Source organism: Macrobrachium rosenbergii, chromosome 21 (genome assembly GCF_040412425.1).
Source record: "Macrobrachium rosenbergii isolate ZJJX-2024 chromosome 21, ASM4041242v1, whole genome shotgun sequence".
Lineage (NCBI taxonomy): Eukaryota > Metazoa > Arthropoda > Malacostraca > Decapoda > Palaemonidae > Macrobrachium > Macrobrachium rosenbergii.
Genome location: NC_089761.1, coordinates 61,319,703 through 61,333,790, shown reverse-complemented (window position 1 = coordinate 61,333,790; position 14,088 = coordinate 61,319,703). Strand labels below are relative to the sequence as shown.

Genomic DNA, 14,088 nt, shown 5'->3' with positions numbered 1-14,088 from the left:
CTGAAGTTCCTGTTTTGTCCCCCTTTACCGATGACCTTGGCACGTTCCTCCCTGTCGAGGACTACTCAGTAGAGGTGATCTCCCATCTTGGTTAAGCCCTGGAGCATTTCCTCTTGTGGGAAATTCCTTTCTTTTGGCTGGCCTGTTGTTTCCTTTTCTCTTTGAAGAGTTGTCTTCATGGCTTCTCATTTGTCTAGACAAGCGTCCTTGACATCGATTAATTGACTATGCATGGTGACGTAGTCCTCTGCTTTCTTGTGGACAGTGATCTCGATATTATAGTCTGTGTTTCTTTAGAAGAATGGGATAGCCATGGATTCCAGCCTATCGCCCATTTTGGAGAATATAATTATGGAATGGTTGGAGATGAAAGAAGTGGAAAAAATTAAGATACCTGGGCTCGAGATAGTTAAGTGGGTTGAGTAATTAGATGACATCTTAGTATTATACTGTGGTGAGAATAGAAACTGGGTAGTTGTTTGGCTGAACTCAACCAGATTAGCAAACAGATCAAATTCACCTTAAAAGAGGAGAAAGAAGGGATGATCCCCTTCCTGGACGTTAAACTCACAAAGGCAGGTGGCCAAATAGAGCACAGTATACTCGGAAAAGACACACACATAAACGCTTATAGACACATGTATTCGAGCCACAGGAAGGATATTAAGATCGGGACGATGGCTGGGTTGATTATTAGGGCCTACAGGGTTTTGCAGACCACCTTATGTGGAAAAGGAGCTTGACTATCTATTCGCTTCTTTTAAAAAACCGGGATACCAGACTCAGTAGTGGGGGAAGGTGCATAGTAATCCTATACCCCATACTTTGGGGAAAGGCGCCAAGATAAAGATGGAATAAACAAAAAAGATATGGTCATTATTCCAGACTACAGCATCATTAAGGATCTGAACAGAAACCAGAATAAATATAATTATAACAAAGACACTAAGACTAAAATAACAAGAAATAAAATAACCATAAAAGTGGAAGAGAAGAGGCCGGGGTGATCTACCTTGTGACAATTGTGATAAAGTATATTTTGGTCAGTGGCAAATCGTTCAAGGAGAGAACAAGATATCCTTGGCAGAACAATCGCCACCACAACCAAGCCTCGGCACTGGCCAGACGCTGCTGAAATCATAACCGTAAGATCAGGTGGGAATAAAAAGATTTCATATACAACAACAGGAGTAAAACACCAAGGGTGATCATAGAGAATGCCCTCAGCAACTCCTATGAAAGCAAGTAAAAAATGAGCCGAAGTTTCTTCGGAGCAATCGAGTTAGTTGTCTGTACAGCCGCTACAGCGTATAATCAAGGCTACCGAAAACAGATCTATCGTTCGGTGGTCTCGGAATAATGCTGTACGAGTCGCGGCCCGTGAAACTTTAACCACGTCCCGGTGGTGGCCATCATATATAGTTGCCAGAAGCATGATTATGACTAATATTAACCTTAAATAAAATCAAAACTACTGGGGCTAGAGGGCTGCAATTTGGTATGTTTGATAATTGGAGGGTGGATGATCAACATACCAATTTGCAGCCCTCTAGCCTCAGTAGTTTTTAAGATCTGAGGGCGGACAGGAAAAGTGCGGACAGAAAAAAGTCCGGACAGAATAAAGTGCGGACAGACAGACAAAGCCAGCATAATAGTTTTCTTTTATAGAAAACTCAAATGATGTAAGGCAACGGGAATAAATTTGAGGACAAAGTCACTTTTGAAATAATATACCAGAGTTTTAGGACGAACATAAACAAAAAGATGGACAGTAAGGGGATGAACAAGAACAACGAAGGCTTAAGCATGTGACCACAGGGATTAAGAATACAGTACAGGAAAGGGCAGGAGGAGTTGAAGACCAGTGGGAAGTTCATCCCAGGGATTAGGAAAAGTAAATAACAGATGTTGAGAGGAGCACATATATACCTGATTGTGTGTATATATATATATATATATATATATATATATATATATATATATATATATATATATATATATATATATATATATATATATATATAATATATTTATATAAGTCTAATCCTTCAGGCCAGCCCTAGGAGAGCTGTTAATCAGCTCAGTGGTCTGGTAAAACTAAGGTATACTTAACTTACACACACACACACACACACATATATATATATATATATATATATATATATATATATATATATATATATATATATATATATATATATATATATATATATTATTTCAAGAATGAGGTGTTAGTATCTGCAGATATTTCTTGCTGCATGAAGTATTTTTGAGACTATATATATATATATATATATATATATATATATATATATATATATATATATATATATATATATATATGGATCTATATAGAAATCTACTAGACGCCTTGTGCGTGTGTGTGACAGAGAGTAACGAACCGATAGATACCGCTGATTCATCGAATGCCCATCTGATCGTTGGCGGCTTGGCGGGTTCAAATGAGTGCCATACATCGAAGACCCTTATTGGCCCATTTCGATTATGAGAGACCAATCAGCTGAGGTCTATGACCCAAACCAGTTCAGTTTGAAAAGCAAAGAGTATCCGACGGGTCAAGTCGCGTTTCAAAGACATCCGTTGTTTCATTGATTATAACCTTGATATAATTAGTAGCGTAATATTAGCAACAGGGTCCTGTGTAACTATTAAGCAAATACACATGGATTAATTGTATCTTACCCGTTTCACTGGTAAACCCTATATGATCGAAGATCAGGTCATAAATTTGGTGTCAGGTGTGGGGTATTGCGGTACATAATAATTTACAACGTAATTGCAAAAAATAAACAATGCAGACTCGAACATCTCACCAGTACTAGTACCAGTGCTAACAATAACAGTGCCAATGAAAAGGACAGTGTGAATCAGCCGTCAGTGTCAACAATTATCCAACACGCTTAGAAGAGTTGCAAGAAACGCAAACAAAACAGTGTGGTGAGCTGATCTGGGTCTGGTGTGTGTGACCAGAGAGTAACGAACCGATAGATACCGCTGATTCAAATGCCCATACGATCGTTGGCGGCTTGGCGTGGGTGATTCAAATGAGTGCCATACATCGAAGACCCTTATTGGCCCATTTCGATTATGAGAGACCAATCAGCTGAGGTCTATGACCCAAACCAGTTCAGTTTGAAAAGCAAAGAGAGTAAGTCAGTGGTCCTTTCAAAGACAGGGTCGTGCGTGTTGTTTCAGAGTACCTTCCGATGATTATAACAAATAATTAGTAGGAATAAAACAGGGTCACGTTAAAAGGAAAATACACATGTGTTAATTGTATCTTACGATTTCATTGTACTATAGAACCCTTATATGATCGAAGATCAGGTCATATATATATATATATATATATATATATATATATATATATATATATATATATATATATATATATATATATATATACAGGGATATGTATATTGAATAAATTAGAGTTTTTGATGCTGCACCAATTAATGAAAATTAATTGGTCCATGCCTTGCAACCTACACCTGTCCTGTGTACATTGGACATTATTTATAAATGTTTCATTAATATTTTCTTTCATTAAATAAGCCTTTCTAATGAGCTTTGCTGGAATGAGTTTCAGAATGCAATTCTGGGTAGTAAATATTCTCCACCAGGAAAGTGTAGAATAGTCCTAGTATTTCATTGTTGGGATACTGTGGGTTTCAGTAAAAACACTTCATTTATCAATTTTTTTTTACATGCTTCTATTTAACTTGACTTCTGCATCTGTCCGTCTGCCTGTTTGGGTCAAATCTTGTCATTCAATTTTCGACCTATTCCCTTCATCCAGTGGACTTGAAATTTTGCATGGTTACTGAGTCCTGGTGACAATACAACTTTACATGATCAGTGACCCCTAGTGACCCTACAGTGACCTCTCCAAGTATCTCAGGATTTATATAAAAATCTTCGGATTTTTCTTACATTTTTCTACTCAGTAGACTATGTTAATAACTTTTCATGTTTTTCAAACCTACTTTGGCTCGACAGTATGACACGTTCAGCTTTTTTTTTTTTTTTTAGTTACAATCATAAATCGGTTACAATTTCCGTCAAAACTAAAAGTATAAAATAAAGATATATAAAAAAAAATGTTAAACATGGTTTTATTAAAAAAGTAAAAAATAATTTTTGAGACACCAGGATTTTTCCTACAATTAATCATGTCTACAAAAATAAAAGCGTGGGCACCAAACATGGAAGGAAATGTTACAAGAAATAAAAGATATATTTCTTCTTGTCTCGTAGTATTTTCTTCCATGTTTATTTTTGTATACATGATAAGAAAACCCTGGTGTCTCAAAAAATTATTTTTTACTTCTTAGTGCATTTTAATATAAGCGTGTTTAAAGAAAATTTTTTGTCCATGTTAATAATGAACTTCGGTAGAATCTCGGATGCCTACAGATAACCGTATAATCACTGAATACTGTTTTTGGTGGTTATGTATACCTCGCTTGATCAGGTAGCCGTGGCATAAAGACTATTAGACCTGCAGTAAGTAATTATTGAGCTTACTATAGTTCAATATACCCGAAGTCCGATGGACTGAACAAAAGAAAGTAATTATGGCAACTTAACTGAATAAATGGACATATCTGCCTAAGCACTTACAGTCTGTTTATGTGCAAAACCGATATGAAACAACAGCTGGGAAAATCCAGCATTTGTCCTGCAAGGTCGTTCATGTTGAATGATAGTCTCGGATAACCGATAATCTGTTTGGGCTTGTTTTCCAGTTTTCAGCATCTCTTGTATTTTATGCAACAATCGGTTGATTTCCATATTTTTGTTATTACAAGTTTTGAAAAACTGGAGATTCCAATGAAAGGTTCAATCATGATTTTATGATATTTGTTCTGCTATCTACTTAGTATAATATTGTAGCTGGCAGGATTGTGACATATTTTCTTTCAAATAATTTCATATTTTTTTATTATTTCCATCGACATGTTATTTCGGTTCCATTCAGGTTCAACCTCATTAATATGATATACAAAAACAAGTTAAAATGAAAAAATTGAATTATTTCCTATATTTTGATAATCATAGAATCAACCTCAAACGATTTTCAAAAAAATCGGGGTAGGTTCACGCGAATCCAACAAGCCTCAGACAGGGTTAAGGGTCGAGCCAAATCGGCCGTGCCCAATCGACTGCACCCAATCGTCCCAGGCCGAGCACTGATCCTTTGCTGATCACGCATTCCCCTTTTACTCACAGAATCGAAAATCGTGCACTAATGATCGTCCTTGCAGCCTACCATGAGTCAAAACAAGCTTCCAGAATTTCGTATTCGCTTAATTTAGCAACTTCTAAAATGAGATGTATAAAGGGAAAAGTTTAGTAATAATGCAAATGGCTATATTTTGGATATTAGGCGTTTTTCATTTTTTGAAACAATTATCGTACAAAAGCATACAATACCTACAGCTGCTATCGTACATGTTTGTACGATGGTATCGTACGAATGTCAATTAGTAATACGGTATGCGATTAGCTGCCGAACCAGGCGTTGAATCCGGATAGAGCTACGAAGCTCGGACGCAGTTTAAATTCGTTGGTATATTTCTTAAGTCTCGTCCCCGCTCCGTCAAAAGATACTACAGAGTCACACTTCAGGAATGGAATATAGGGTTTAGGCTAAAGGCCAAGCACTGGACTTGTAAGGATGGTATTGAGTGACATAATGGTTGGATGTTGTCTACTTTATTGGTGGTTCCTTACTGAATGATGTACATTGGCTGGTGCGAGCGGCAAAGTAGTTTCTACACACAGACAGGGCAAAACAAAGATTATGTTTCGGACATCTGTGCTTGTCGAGAGACAAACAGATGGCGATTGTGAGAGACAAAATAAACGTACAATGATAAAAAAATATATCAATAGAAAGGCCAGGAAATTGCTCATATGGACATTTGCATGAGATTTGAGACAGATTAATGAATACAATGCAGTAGCATAATATATGTGAAATGGCGAGACGTTTGGCGTCTTCAGAAACAGAAACCTACATACAGTTTGACACAGAAGATTCAGTGGATCATTGTGAGTACATGATCGAAATGCTTGCATGGCAATGCAAGTAGTGGTGATTGTACATGACTCGAGACAACAATGGATAGAGAGAAGTAGACAGGAAAACTGTATGTAAGGGGCACGTGTGTGTGTCATCCATCGGACAAAACAAGACGACAAAGCATCCCGCTCTCTCTCTCCCTCCCGTGCGTCAGCGGCCATTGCTCGAAGGAACGCAACTTCTACCATTCAATATTCTTGTCTATTTCTCTCTAACCATTGTTGTCTCGATTCATGTACAATCACCACCACTACTTGCATTGCCATGCAAGCACGATCATGTACTCATAATGTTCCACCGAATCTTCTGTGTCAAACTGTATGCATGTTTCTGTTTGGTAAGACGCCAAACGTCTCGCCATTTCACATATATGCTACTGCATTGTATTCATTAATCTGTCTCGAATCTCATGCAAATGGCCATATGTGGAATTCAATCGCCATCGGTTTGTCTGTTGACAAGCACAGATGTCCGAAACATAATCTCTGTTTTGCCCCGTGTGTGTGTAGAAACTACTTTGCCGCTCGCACCAGCCAATAACAACTTCGAAGATTCTGTACAATCATTACGGGCTGCTCTAGGAGCAAGAGCCCATGCTGGCACAAGGCCAGCTAAATCTGAAACAACTGTACAATCAGTGTTGCCAAAGCTCGGAGAAACGACCAAAAGTGCGGAGAAGATTCGAGGGGGAGTCATTGAATGCTGAGTTGAGGTCTGCACTCCTCACGTATGCGGAGCTGTAGTCCGCTTATATATTTATGCTTTTAAAACGTTTTCCTATTAATAAAAACTGATTAAAATTATCCACATTACACATTTAATATTTTTGAAAATACTAATATTTTTGGAAAACGAGCCATTTTCACTATAATAGTCTCGAGTGTTTACCAGCCAACATCAGATCATACGATAGAAGTCAATTAAGAAGAACCGATTGTGACAACAGCAGATGGCGTAGCCCAAACGTGATGTCCTACAACACATTCATTCTTTAGGTCCAGCAATCTTCAATTTGCCTTCGTAATTATACGAGTATGTATAGGTTAGTAAAGTTTGGGTAATATGTGAATTAATCTTAGGCTGAAGACTGAAGTACATTATTGTAAACTTAGTCATGTTTAATGAGTTTTTTTTTTTTACAAAACACTGCAAATCTGTATTAGGCAATTGCATTAGTTGAAGTGATTCAACTGATTATAACATTGCTTGGCAATTCTACATCACCCGGTGCAAATTGGTCCAATAAACTAGAGAACACCCAACTATTATGTCACTCAATACCATCCTCACAGACTTGTGAGGTCATTCAGTACTGGAAAGGAAATTGAGAGTACGTAAGTTTCAAAGGCGCAACAGGAGGAAAATCTTGTAGTTGCACTATGCAATTATTGTCAGGAGAGGGTGGATAGCAAGATGGAAAAAGATGATTGGAGGTGCAGTAAAAGGATTGAAAGGGGTTGCAGCTAGGGGCCGAAGGGGTGCTGCAAAACTCCTTTAGTACTGCCTACAAAAACAATCCGTGATAGTTTATTTAGTAAACATAACTCATTTTTTTCCATCCCTGTTATTGTCTGTCTCGAATCTAAATAACAATTGATGAAACATTTTTCAAAATAATAGATAATATTTCCAATATAAAGAATATTTTCATGTGGTTTATGTGCATATATATATATATATATATATATATATATATATATATATATATATATATATAGATAGATAGATAGATAGATAGATAGATAGATACGTGTGTGTGTGTGTGTGTATTATCAACCATTCCTCTCGGTGATTGTGAAGAATGATTTACAATTGAAGGGCTGCGCTGCCTAACAAATGGAACGCAACCACTGTTGTTTGTTGTTGCGAATGTGCGAGTGCCGCTGCTACTGGGCGACGGATTACAGCTGATCTTGCCGTCCTATTCACTCAGGTAAGCCACAGAGTATTCTTGAAAACTACTTTAATGGGAATTGTTTTCAAGTCAGTGTACAGTATGCTAAGCCGTTACGCTTTCGAGATGAAACGTGACTGATTATTTAACGGTGATATTCCTTACTTATCTTTGCGAAGTGGCCAGAACAAAGGTCACTACCGTCACTGAAGCCAGTGTCCCTCTCCTTGGGGTTAGAGTGTGCCGACCTTTGGCCCGTGCTTGGAACAATAAAAGAGCCGGGTTGTCTTATGTATGAGCCTAATGTCTGTATTAGTATTTCAAGCCAACATCAGATAGGTGGGTGACAACTTAAACTCGAGCAAAACAAGTATTGTGAAGCTTAGCATACATGAACTGAGTAGCCCATCCACCGTCGAGGTGTTTAGCGAATGGATATTTTAACAGAACCCATAATGCCCAAAGCTACGTTTGTATTGTAATCATGATAAATATTAGGGGGGTTTAGGATATTTGTGGTGTAACATCTCATTTATGATTGGTGTAATAGGCCTAAGCAAGCCTATCCTTTTTTTATAACTTTTGGTATGGTTTGAACTAGCCTCATTTGGCTAAAACTAAAGAATATCATCACTCCCCTCCAGTTCTGCAGTTACCAATTTACATGCATAATGGATGCTATGTTTGGTACCAGCCCCTTGGGGATGAACATAAAAACAAATAAAAAAAATAATAAATATTGGTAAAACTGAAAACTACTACCGCGCCCGATGTTTTTGCGTATGTATATGGCTTTTGTGTGTGTTTATAATATTTATCATCTGTAAAGTCTCTGCTGAGCAAGTTTTCTATGGTGACGTCCCATTTTCTTTGCCTCTACAATTCGTCACACCTGGCGTGACGGGTCACGCAAATCCAATCATTTAAACTATGTATATAATTGTTTACCCAGGTCTGATTTGTATACCATGTATTCTTCTTTCGCAGGCATCAAGATTGTATTCAACTTCAATTCTGTCCATTTGTATAATGTAAAGTGTACTCGTTCACTGTATTTATTGTTAATTATTATCAACCTCAGGTCACCCTTGTTTCCATTGTATTCCGTGGTGCGACATCAGTCTGCTCCTATATAAACCACCTGGATCACCAATAAAGCAGCAGTACCTTTTCCTGTTCATCTTTTTTTTGCACCTCCTAAAGTGGAGACCCTGGAGTGGTTCCCGGAGCCATTAGCAGACCCATACGGCGACTCAGTCTTGGCTCCAGGAACTACCTCACACCCCTAACGGTCTAACTACGGTGCTGTAACCAGGGTTCAGGCATGCTGACTCTCGTCGGCAAATACCAGCGTCATTAACAGACTCACACGGTGCGCTTCCAAGTGCGTTTTGACGCGAGTATCCCACTCCAATTAAGATGGCAAGAGCGAGCATGGCGCGGACATCCCCTCCCTCGTTCAGTTAACCGCTAACCTCGCGGATTCGGATGTCTACCTCCCTCCCATATCACCCGCGCCCGCCCCACGCCGAGGCTCTCGCTCCTCCACACCCCTGCCCGTGCCCCACACTTTCACTCTCCCCTGCCCGGCAGGACAAGCAAGGGCCGCCGTTCACGCAGGGGAACCCATCGGCGTGGCTTTACAGGGTCAAGAGTCAATTCAGGCTGGCGGAACTCAATGACGAGGTGCTACAAGCAGACACAGTACTCAGTGCCCTGCCGGAGGAGATCTACAGGAAGCTCGTCCCGTGGGTGTCCGCCGCACGCCCCCTCACCTACCACCTCCTGAAGAAGTCCGTCCTCGAGGCATGCTCCCTGCCGGTTGCCGAGCGGGCTGCCCGCGCCCTCGACCTCGCCGTCAGCCCATGGCAGGATCAGAGCATCATGGAGTCATGGGGCATGATACAGGACCTCCTCACCCTCCCCGACACCGACGGCAGTGGAAAACAACTCGAAATAAGCCTGTCGCAGGAGCTCCTCCACCGTCAGCTCCGCCCAGAGGTCCGCACACAAATCCCTTAGCCCTACGCCATGCCGCTCAAGGTCCTGATCTGCACGGCGCAGCACATGATGGACTCCGTGAAGGCAACAAAGCGGGTAAAAGCGCCCGCACTCCCCGTCAGCGTCATCCAGCAGGAGGAGGGCGCAGAGCAGGAGGTCAACGCTGTCACCAGGAGGCGCCCAACGCCTCACAACAGGTGGAATCCCCTGGGCCTTTGCCACTACCATAGGCGGTTTAGCAAGGATGCCTGGAACTGCCTGCCGCCCTGTTCATTCACCCGTCCAAAAAAACGGGGGAGGCGGCGGCCAGCAGGACAGGCCGCCATGGCAACAGAAGAACCCAGGGGTCCAGAGCCAGTAGGCTTCTACATCCGCGACACCGTCTCCAGCAGGATGATGTTGGTCAACACGGGGGCTGTTAGATCAATCTTCCCGCTGTCCAGAGAGGACCACAAGCAAGCACCGGACCCGGCTACCTCCCTGACGGCTGCCAACGGGTCCCCCATCCTCTCTTACGGCACCAGGCTCCTGTCAATCTCCATCCTTGGCCGGAGATATTCCTGGGACTTCGTCGTCGCAGACGTAAGGACCCCGCTCCTAGCTGAGGATTTCCTTGCCCACTTCGGGCTGGCAGTCGATGTCGGTCGGAAGCGCCTCCTCGACACCGACTCCTGCCAGTCCCTCCTGTTAGCAACGAGACCCAAGGCGGCCACCATCTGCTCCGCTGCCCCCCACCAGTACTCACAGCTGCTAAAGAAGTTCCCTGACGTGTTCAGGCCCGAGCTCCGCCAGGTACCCGGGGCCCCAGCCAAACATGGCATCTACCATCACATAAAAACAAAGGGCCCCCCTACACATGTGAGGTTCTGGAGGCTTCCCCATCGGCGCCTTCAGGAGGCCAAGAACGTTTTGGCCAAAATGGAGCGGATGGGAATATACAAGAAGGCCTCCAGCCCGTGGGCCTCCCTCCTCCACATGGTGCAGAAACGGGACGGCTCTTGGAGACCCTGTGGCGACTACAGGGGGCTCAACCTCGCAACGGAACCTGACCATTACCCCCTGGCGAACATGCAGGATCTCACAGCCTCCTTCCACGGGGCCAAAATATTTTCTAAATTGGATCTCTTGAAATCTTATTTCCAGGTACCAGTCGCGCCAGAAGACGTACCGAAGACCTCCATCATCACGCCTTTCGGGTCCTACGTCTTCGCCTTCTCCACCTTCGGCCTGAGGAACGCTGGGGCAACTTTCCAGTGGCTCATGGACAGCATCCTGGGGGACCTGAAGTTCTGCATCTGCTATGCGGATGATATCCTTATATTTTCCAGGTCCCACAAGGAGCACCAGAAGCACATACGAGCAGTCTTGCAGCGCCTGCAGGAGAATGGCCTCGTCGTACGTTCCGACAAGTGCACCTTCGGCATCCAGAAAGCCGACTTCCTGGGCCACGAGGTATCCCCGGATGGTGTCCGCCCGCTCACATCCAAAGTCGCAGCCGTCACCAGGTTTCCTGTCCCCACCTCTGTCAAGGCCGTCCAGGAGTTCCTCGGGATGGTGAACTACTACAGGAGGTTTATCACCGGGATCACACACACCATGGCCCCCCTAACGGAAACCCTGAAAGGCCAACCAAAATCCTTAGTATGGGGACCCAACCAGCAGCTGGCCTTCTCCCTGACGAAGGCTGCCCTCGCCGAGGCAACCGCCTTGGCCCACCAGAACCCCACTGCTCCCCTCCAGCTGACGACGGACGCCAGCAGCGTCACCTGTGGAGCTGTCCTGGAGCAGGTCATTGACGGCGGTCCCCAGCCCATCGCCTTCTTCAGCAAGAAGTTCAACCCCGCAGAGGCCCGCTACAGCACCTTCGACAAGGAACTCTGCGCTGTATACCGAGCAGTCCAGCACTTCAAGTTCCTCCTGGAGGGCACACCCTTCACAATCCACATGGACCACCAGCCGCTGGTCCACGCCTTCACCAAGCAGGGGGACGCATGGTCTTCCAGACAGCAGCGACACCTCTTGGCCATCACGGAGTTCACTTGCTCCGTCAAATACCTCCCTGGCAGGAAGAACCCTGTGGTGGACGCCCTCTCCAGATTCGAGCTTAACACGGTGCAGCTCGGGATCAACTATGAAGACCTCGCCAGGGAGCAGGCTGCCGACCCAGAGACCCCAGACTACCGCACCGCCATCACGTCCCTGAAGTGGAGGGACGTGCCCCTCGCCCCCCAGGGGCCCAAATCTCCTCTGCGACGTCAGTACCGGCCTGCCCTGCCCCTTGGTGCCTGCCTCCCGCTGCTGCCAGGTATTTGATGTCATCCACGAGCTGTCACACCCCTCCGGCAGGACGACGGCCAAACTGCTGTCAGAGAAGTTCGTCATGCACAGAGTGCAGAAGGATGCGAGGACCTGGGTGAGGCATTGCCTGCAGTGCCAAACCAGCAAGGTGGGATGTCACACGAGTCTGGGGCAGGCGAGTTCCCGCAGCCAGGGCGGTGGTTCGGCCATGTTCACATCGACATCGTTGGGCCCCTTCCCATCAGGCGGGTCCAGATATCTCCTGACGGTGGTCGACCGCTCAACAAGGTGGCCCGAAGCCACGCCAATGCAAGAAGCCACCATCAGCGCATGCGCCGAGGCCCTACTCTCCAGTTGGATCAGCCACTTCGGCATCCCTGACCACATCACAACTGACAGGGGCCCCGCCTTGCTGTCCGAGTTGTGGTTCGCCCTGGCTCAGCTGCTGGGGACAGCTCATCACACCACCACGGCCTACAACCCCGCTGCCAACGGCTTGGTCGAGTGGTTTCACAGGTCCCTGAAGGTCTCCCTTATGGCCCGTTGCACCACCGAGGACTGGAAATACCAGCTGCCGTGGGTCCTCCTCGGGTTGAGAACCACCCCCAGGGCCGACGGCGCCCCATCTGCAGCTGAGAAAACCTACGGCGAGCCCCTCGTTGTCCCGGGTGAGCTAGTTACAGAGGACTGCCATAACCCATCTGTCCAGAGGCTTCGCGACATAGTCGGCAAGTTCGCCCCTTGCAAGTGGACATATACTGACAGGTCGGCCACCTTCACGCCACCCGGCCTGTCCACCACCCACATCTTCGTCAGGGATGACGCCGTTCGCCCACACTGACCAGGCCCTACAGGGGGCCCTTCCGCGTGCTGGAGCGGAACAACAAGGCGTTCCTGCTTGCCCTTCATGGGAAGAACAACTGGGTGTCGGTAGACCGCGTCAGGCCCACCCTCCTGGAGGAGGACACAGACGTCCCCACACCGCACCCTCCACCTGGACAGCCGTCGCCGCAGCCGGCTCCCTGTAAGAAGCGGGCACGCGGTCGCCCCCGAAAGCACCCGCCCACACCCGCAGTCAGCCGCCCTCACACACTGGGTGTCTCCCCGATGTCCTCACGCAGCCGTGGCACCCTTCAGCGCCCCAGCAGATACGCCGACTAATCATACGTTACCCACGTCTTGTGGGGGGGAAGCATTTGTAAAGTCTGCTGAGCAAGTTTTCTATGGTGACGTCCCATTTTCTTTGCCTCTACAATTCGTCACACCTGGCGTGGCCGGGACACACAAATCCAATCATTTAAACTATGTATATAATTGTTTACCCAGGGCTGATTTGCATACCATGTATTCTTCTTTCGCAGGCATCAAGATTGTATTCAACTTCAATTCTGTCCATTTGTATAATGTAAAGTGTACTCGTTCACTGTATTTATTGTTAATTATTATCAACCTCAGGTCACCCTTGTTCCCATTGTATTCCGCGGTGCGACATCAGTCTGCTCCTATATAAACCACCTGGATCACCAATAAAGCAGCAGTACCTTTTCCTGCTCGTCTTTTTTTTGCACCTCTTAAACATCTTTTATTTACATTTTTATCTTCATCCCCAACAGGCTGGTATTGAACACAGCCTCTATTTAGCATGTAAATCAGTAGCTACAGAATGAGAGGGGTGCGGTAGTAGTGTTCGGTTATAGCTATGCTTTTGCTTATCTTTAGACCATGTATTATGTTTATAATTATTACTGGCACTAATGTATGTTGTTACGTTCATTCCCCAAGGGGC

The 14,088-nt window shown here is 44.7% G+C and overlaps 1 protein-coding gene across 4 annotated transcripts in view; it reads left to right on the top strand.

Annotated features, from left to right (window-relative positions):
- Nucleotides 1–7,883: 7,883 nt before the first annotated feature.
- Nucleotides 7,884–14,088, top strand: part of LOC136850241 (probable methylthioribulose-1-phosphate dehydratase) — a 188,759-nt gene continuing 182,554 nt past the window's right edge. For 2 of the 4 annotated variants that reach the window (XM_067123912.1, XM_067123910.1), the window contains exon 1: nt 8,205–8,342. The gene's annotated coding sequence lies outside the window, so the exon portion shown is untranslated. Of the gene's footprint in view, nt 8,043–8,204; nt 8,343–14,088 lie in introns of those variants that run through there. The other 2 variants (XM_067123909.1, XM_067123911.1) reach the window with 2 other exon arrangements.